Below are 7694 nucleotides of genomic sequence, written 5' to 3'. Positions count from 1 at the left end.
TGCCAGGTGTAGAAAAGTGATGAGAAATGACATAAATCATTTTAATTCTTCCAGATATGTAATCCATATCTTTAGAAAAGCTTTGTTGATTTAAAAACTGTATATGTGTCTCTGTTATCAGTGAGATCAGGGAGCTCTCTCAGTGATACATGCTTGTTGACAGTGCAGGAGGTTTTTGTACGGCCACTCAATGAGTTTGTATCACTGTGGTACACTTTTGGTGGAGGAACCAAACTCATCTTTGACTGTAAGTACCAGAGATTTGTATTTCATTCAACTTATAGCAAATATATAACTTTCATTAATTATTAAATGAGACTCAACTTCACATTTTTTTGATTCAATTAAAAAAAAAAAGTTTATTAAGCTCCTCTTGTTATCTGAAAGGAACCTTTGCAGATTTCTATTTTAATTGTTCGTTTCGTACAAATACATTTTTTAAAGCAAATAACTTGTTTATTTTCTATAATATTTGTTATTATCAGAACAACTTTATACTAAATGTTTGTATTTATTAAGATTTGTTAAAGCGTGACGTCTCCGCCACATTCAGTTTTACATTTGTAGTTCACAATATTTTATTTATTGACATTATTTATCAATTGTTTATTAAAATATCAACTATTTTGTTGAATTCAAGTTAAATATGGATTCATTTTAAACGTGTGATTGTATCAGTTAATGCAGCTTGTCGTCGTGTTCACGGTTCATTGATTTGACATGCAGTGAAAAGGAAGTGAAAGAGACAGATGATAAATGTTTGAACTGTTTTCACTTGAGACGTTCAGCTCTGTCAGTTTAAAGAACATCATCACACATGTGAAGAGATTCAATCATTATTATCAATGAATCTTTAGCTTGCACACTTTACACAAAGTCAGTCATTCACACTTGAATCATGTGGGGGTCTGATCCTGAGTGATTTATGAGAGTAACAGCAGCACAACTTATTCTGTTTTATTTGATGAAATATAAGGATTCAAGGATTCAAGGCTTTTCTTGTCATGTGTACATAGCTACAGTGCAGATACTTCAATGAGCATCTGAGGTCACAGGCTCCTCCAGCAGAGCAGCACAATAACACAGATACAATAGAGCAAGGAGAGTCTAGATACAAGTCATTGGAATATGATATATTAGATAAATAATGTGTAAGTTGCAAACAGATGAATGTTATGGATGTTCTTTTAAAAGAAAACACAAGTTTGTTACTTTTCATCATCATCATCATCATCATCATCATCATCATCATCATCATCATCATCATCATCATCATCATCATCAGATTTATTGAAGAGACTCAAGGTCCATTTTTAAAACACGTACAACACTCAAATGTAAATCAAAAAAGGCAGTGATACCAATGTTTCCACAGAGGTGACTGGTATCGTAAAGTACTGACACAAGGATTTGACAGCAGCAAAATGACAACATCAAAAAAGGACCTTATAATCAAGTTTTCTCTCTAATTTCTCCCTTTTCCTCCCCCCTCCCTCCCTGCTCCAGTGGGTGTGCAGCGACCCACCCTGAGCGTCCTCCCCCCCTCCAAAGATGAGCTGCAGCAGGGCAGTGCCACCGTGGTGTGTCTGGCCAGTGGGGGCTTCCCCTCCGCCTGGAGGCTGGGCTGGAAGCTGGGGGGCAGCAGCAGCTCCTCAGGGGCGTCCCACAGCCCGGAGGTCCTGGGGAGCGACGGCCGCTACAGCTGGAGCAGCACCCTGAGCCTCTCTGCAGATCGCTGGAGGGGGGCGGGCTCAGTGAGCTGTGAGGCCAGTCTGAGTGGACAGAGCCCTGTCACTCAAAGCATGGACCCTGCCCGCTGCTCGGAGTAGAGCATCACTTCCTGTCTGGAGAGGAAGCAGCTTCTTTGCTAGAGATCTTCATGAAGACACACATCTCCTCTGCTCACATGTTGCTGCTGTCTCTGTTCAGTTTTTAGTGTTGCTCTCTAATCCTCACTTCCTGCATATTCTCCTGTTTGTTCATCAGCTCACAATTCAACTGGATTTCATTTGTTTCACTCCAACAGAAACTCATCATTCATCTCAAATGTGGCGTAAGCTTTAAACCATCATTAAATAAAAACGTTGATTAAAATGAGACACTGTCTTTGTATTTCTTTAATTCATATGTTCATTGTCAGAAAGATGTATTAATACCTTCAGTATTAAACCGGTTATCATATTAATATAATTTATGACTGTTGGACAGTTTCTATTATTTATTTTTAATATTTTATTCTGCTAAATTCATACAAACACACAAAGATGAACACAATTAGTAGAAGCGGGAGGGCTGAAGCATAGCTTATGGGAAGTAGCCCTCCTGTGAATCATCCTAATATAACATTGGCATTATTGCGTCAAAAACGTATAGAAATGAAGGAGTACAAAGAAATAAAGAAAACTGGAGAAAAAAAATAATAAAAGTTAGGGTAAGAACAAAATTAATCATATATAGGTATATATAAGAAAAACTATAGGGTCATTTTCTGCACATGTCAATAGAAGTTTCAACTTTCATTTTTGAAAATGAAAATACTATATAAATGTACTTGGCAAATGAATAATGATAACAATAATATATGCATATAAACATTATGAACACTTATTTTCAAGTGACTTTTTTTACATTCATATGTTCAGACATACACAAAATATACACATGTTCAAGTGTATAAGTACACACATGCACTCATATACACCAATACAAATGCATTCCGGGAATACCCAATATTTGTTAGCTGGATAAATCTGCAAATAGAATATTTTTCTATTTAGTTTTGAATTGTTGATGACAAGTGATACTTGAAAGGTCTGGGTGAAGTCCATTGCACGTTCTAACTCCGTTTATGGATCAGCTGTGATTTGATGGTTGTTCTACAGGGCTTGCTACACAACCAGTCAGGATGCCTAGCTGGGTATTTCCTGACTGTGGTTTGGAACTGCTTTTGAATGTTAGTAGGCATTTTGTTATGGAAAATGTTGTGCATAATCAGTACTGTTTTAAGCTTTACTATGTCAACACCAGGCCTGGAATTTCGTCACTTTAGGGGCAAGGCCACTTGGCCTTTTGAGTTGTCAATTTTTTAAGGGCACAAAGGCCAAAAGCCAGGGCACCAAGGCCATAAATTAAAACAATGATTTAACATACGATATGAAGTGACTACGATTGTATATGCATTTACAATACTTTTATATATATTTATTAAGCATTCAATGGACACCAAATTGCAATGAAACAAATTCTTTATTAAAACTACAAAGGATTCTTATAGCACAGACATGTTTTGGCTCACTGTGAGACTGTGGTAGTGGGCCTACGTCAAGGTGCGTCCTTATTCTGAGTCACTTGAAGATGGAGATGATGACGAGTCAGGGAGATTTGGACTTTTGGGGTTCCTTTGAGCATAGGGATGAATATTGGGTCTCCTTTTGTTGATGCCAGCTGCCCACCATCTTGCCACAGCTTCATCACTTTGATATTCAGCAGGAGCACAACCCTGGCCAGTGGGGGTAACGTAATTTTTTTGTGGACAGTTCAAGCATGCCACAAGACATGTGAATGGGTATTTTGATCGCGTTTTGAAAATTGGGCGATATAAACGAGCAGCAAACTTTGAACTTCCGTCTGCGATCGCCGGTGGTCAAATAAGTCTGCACAGAGGTCTTTGACAGCTAACAACACAGCGCTAACTGCCTAGCACTAGATAATAATAAAAAAGAACACAACTGCAACATAACTTATCCAAGTAGTAACAAAAACACTTCAAAATATTATAATTATGCATTACCATACGAGCAAGAAATAGTAATGTTATCCATAAAATTACACTTAAAGCTGGACAAATGAAAAACTTAACGGCAAACAGGATTATCACAAAACCTTACCTCACCTCAGCCTTTTCTTGAGCGGAGAATCAGCTAGCTAGGTCCTACCGTCCTACGCACACGGACGCGTGAGGGGGTGGGCGGAGATAGGTCCTAGACTGATGTCAACTGTCATCATAGACCGTCCAAGCGGTGCATTCCAGGCTCAAATCAAGCGCACCGCTGATTTTTTTTTCCTCCTTCAAAATATGCTGGTGTTGAAGCCGTGTCAGAAAAGAGGCAGACTGCTAAACCACAAAACTTAGTCAGAGAGGTCATCAAGGCCACTGTGGCCTTATGGCAGATATCATTTTTAAGGGCCCTCGTGGCCCTTGTGAAATTCCTGCCCTGGTCAACACATTTTAATAGATTGAGTTTTTTAAATACTCAATCTATTAAAATACACAGTGGAGTGTAAACAACAACATTGTGTGTTTACAGTACTTCAAATGATTTAAATTGTGTTGCGTATGTTTGGACTGCGGTAATATCATTAATTGTTTTGTACAGCCATTCATAAAGTTACTGTTAAATATATGTTGATATCAGTGGCTATAGTTCAACAAGAATCTAACTTTCCCAGCTCACTCATAAAGAGACTGAATTGAATGACATTAATATAGTTTAAACAGGGTGTTGACGAGTGTCTGTGAGTGTGTTTCAGCTTTATCTGGATTCATGGTGGTTCTGCTTGATGACTCTTGTGTTCACTGGACCAGTTCTCCTCCTCTCAGTCTCTTCACCTCTGCAGCTGCAGCAGGACGCTTTACTTCAGACTGAAGGAGGTTTTTGTACGGCTCTAAATCACTGTGTGAACGTGTTACCGGTGTGAGCACCCAGACAATAGTAATCTCCTGCATCAACATCCTTAAAGTTACTGATGGTTAAAGTGTACTGAGTACCAGATCTAGTACCACTGAATCTAGGCTCAGTTCCAGAGAACAGAGTTGATGATGAGTATATAAGAAGTTTAGGAGCCTGTCCAGGTTTCTGAAGATACCAACTGAGATCATTAGCAATATCTGAGCTCCCTGTAGCGCTGATGGTCACAGTCCCTCCAGGACTAACAGTCTTGGATGTGTCAGTCTGAGTCAGGAACTTGTTGGCAGAAGACTCTGAAATGAGAAGTGAAATGTTAGATAACCAACAACATGGAGCAGCAGTTTAAATGATAACAGAAAGAGTTAAAGACAAAGCACATTGGATGCAAACATGAAAAGAAAAGACAAACATTGAACCACACATACATTACTCCTATCATTTCAGATGATACATTTTCAAAGTCTCTCACCCTGACACAGAAAGTTTTTTTAGTTGTTTTTTTTAGTTTTTTAGTTTGGTTTAATTATTTTATTCTGCTAAATTCATTAAAAAAAAAGAGTTATAATTCATACACACAAAGATGAACACAATTAGTAGAAGCGGGAGGGCTGAAGCATAGCTGATGGGAAGTAGCCCTCCTGTGAATCATCCTAATATAACATTGGCATTATTGCGTAAAAAACGTATAGAAATGAAGGAGTACAAAGAAATAAACAAAACTATATAAATAAAACTTAGGGGAAGAAAACTATAAATGCATATATATATATATATATATATAAGAAAAACTATAGGGTCATTTTCTGCACATGTCAATAGCAGTTTCAACTTCCATTTTTGAAAATGAAAATACTATATAAATATATACATATGTACACATGTACTTGGCAAATGAATAATGATAATAATAATATATGCATATAAACATTATGAACACTTATTTTCAAGTGAGATATGTTCACACTTTCACAAAATATACACATGTTCAAGTGTATAAGTACAAATGCACTCATATACACCAATACAAATATTGCAAGAGTCCGACTAATGCACTAATATTTTGCACATTCTATGGACAATGTTGCACTAATGTACATTCTCAAACATTGAAGTGACTGTTATTTTGTATATTGATTGTTGTGTTTTTATTTAGGTCTTAATGTGTGCACATGTAAAAATGTGTCTTTGATTCTGTGACTATATATATAAAATATATTTTAATATACATTTCTTTTATATTCGGGATTTTGGGAAATGTTACTTCGATCTCTCTGTCTGTACACACAAACTGGAAGATTGACAATACAGTTGGCTTTGACTTTGACCCCTACCACCCTGGACACAAACTGCTCCCCCCTCCCCTCTGGCAGAAGGCTCCATCAGGACCAGAACCTCTCTCCATCAGGACCAGAACCTCTCTCCATCAGGACCAGAGCCTCTCTCCATCAGGACCAGAACCTCTCTCCATCAGGACCAGAGCCTCTCTCCATCAGGATCAGAACCTCTCTCCATCAGGACCAGAGCCTCTCTCCATCAGGACCAGAACCTCTCTCCATCAGGACCAGAGCCTCTCTCCATCAGGACCAGAACCTCTCTCCATCAGGACCAGAACGTCTCTCCATCAGGACCAGAGCCTCTCTCCATCAGGACCAGAACGTCTCTCCATCAGGACCAGAACTCTCTCCATCAGGACCAGAACGTCTCTCCATCAGGACCAGAGCCTCTCTCCATCAGGACCAGAACCTCTCTCCCCCTGAACAGCTTCTTCCCCTCCGCTACCGGCCTCATCATCTAGTCCTAAAGCCTCTGCTTTGCACTGGTGGTCTCAGGGGGAGTCAGGGGTCCAATCATGTTCAAACTAAACGTCTAACCACAGTTTAACATTTTAAAGACTTCATTAGATTGATCTTTGTCATTTTGAATCAGGATCTTTATAATAATGATTAAATAATAACTCCAGAGAGGCCAGAGATGCTCCTGCTGTGAAGCACACCGAGTGGAGACATGTGGGGAAAAGCTAAAGAGCGTTTGTTGATTTAATTTGGGGAAGCAGAGATCACAATAAGGTTTGTGTATAATGCTGCTTTTACATATAATGTGTTTTGGACTGGGTTTAATCTCATTAATCCATTAACATCTGTATATTTAAGAATAAGAAGTGAATAGTGCTGGGTGGGTTCCTGTCAGCTCTGAGTTCAGTGGGCTGTGTCAGTCTCTTCCTCTTCAGCAGCTGCAGGTGGTTCCTGCTGTAACAGCTCAGAGTCTCTGCAGTCTGACTGAGGGAGGTTTTTGTACGACGACAAATCACTGTGTGAACACCAAAGCACTGTTTATGAGGTGGAGACTCTGACAGGAATAAACTGCTGCATCTTCAGCCTTCAGTCCAGTGATGGTCATAGAGAAGTCAGAGCCGCTTCCACTGCCACTAAACCGAGGTTCTGTTCCTGATTCACGTGTGCTCACAAATCTTATCAGGAGCTTTGGAGGCTGTCCAGATTTCTGTTGATACCAGAACATATATTGACCATTGCCATCTGTGTAAACATCAGGGTTGGTTTTACAGGTGAGAGTGACGGTGGATCCTGGAGCAGACGTCTCGACTGCAGGCTGAGTCACAGTCACCTGACCGCTGCATCCTGCACACAAAAACAGATGATTGATTTCTCAGCAGAAAGAAAGGAGAGGAAAGGCAGCACATGATGTTTGAAATGTTGCTGAGTGAATGAACCTGTGAAACAGCAGCAGGCCAGCGTCCAGATGAGGATGGTGATGAGAGTCATGGTGCTTTCTGCTGACTGACAGATGTGAGTCCTGCAGTGTTGAACTCACAGGACTATAAACCTTCTCAGTTCACTGGAGGATCAGCTGACCATGCAAAGCCTCCTCTCTATGGAAATGATGTTTCTGCTCTCAGCACACTGAAGGCAACGTGGGACACGAAACCAGGAGGAACACTGTCTGGATTTACACCGTCTATCATCTGAATGGAAGAACAGATTTATATCA

At 39.6% G+C, this 7694-nt stretch overlaps 1 long non-coding RNA gene and 1 gene segment (V, D, J or C); one reads left to right on the top strand and one right to left on the bottom strand.

Moving 5' to 3' along the window:
* Window positions 1–332: 332 nt before the first annotated feature.
* LOC307047327 lies at window positions 333–2097 on the top strand. The gene is made up of 2 exons (XR_013810386.1): window positions 333–954; window positions 1056–2097. It is a non-coding gene; the product is annotated as an uncharacterized lncRNA (long non-coding RNA).
* A 4895-nt stretch (window positions 2098–6992) lies between these two features.
* LOC307046467 (immunoglobulin kappa variable 4-1-like) lies at window positions 6993–7468 on the bottom strand. The segment is given in 2 exons: window positions 7417–7468; window positions 6993–7324 (listed from the first exon to the last, which is right to left on the bottom strand).
* Window positions 7469–7694: the final 226 nt, after the last annotated feature.

This window comes from Notothenia rossii (assembly GCF_949606895.1).
Source record: "Notothenia rossii genome assembly, chromosome: 7".
NCBI classification, from domain to species: Eukaryota; Metazoa; Chordata; class Actinopteri; order Perciformes; family Nototheniidae; genus Notothenia; species Notothenia rossii.
This window is presented reverse-complemented; position numbering and strand designations above follow the sequence as displayed.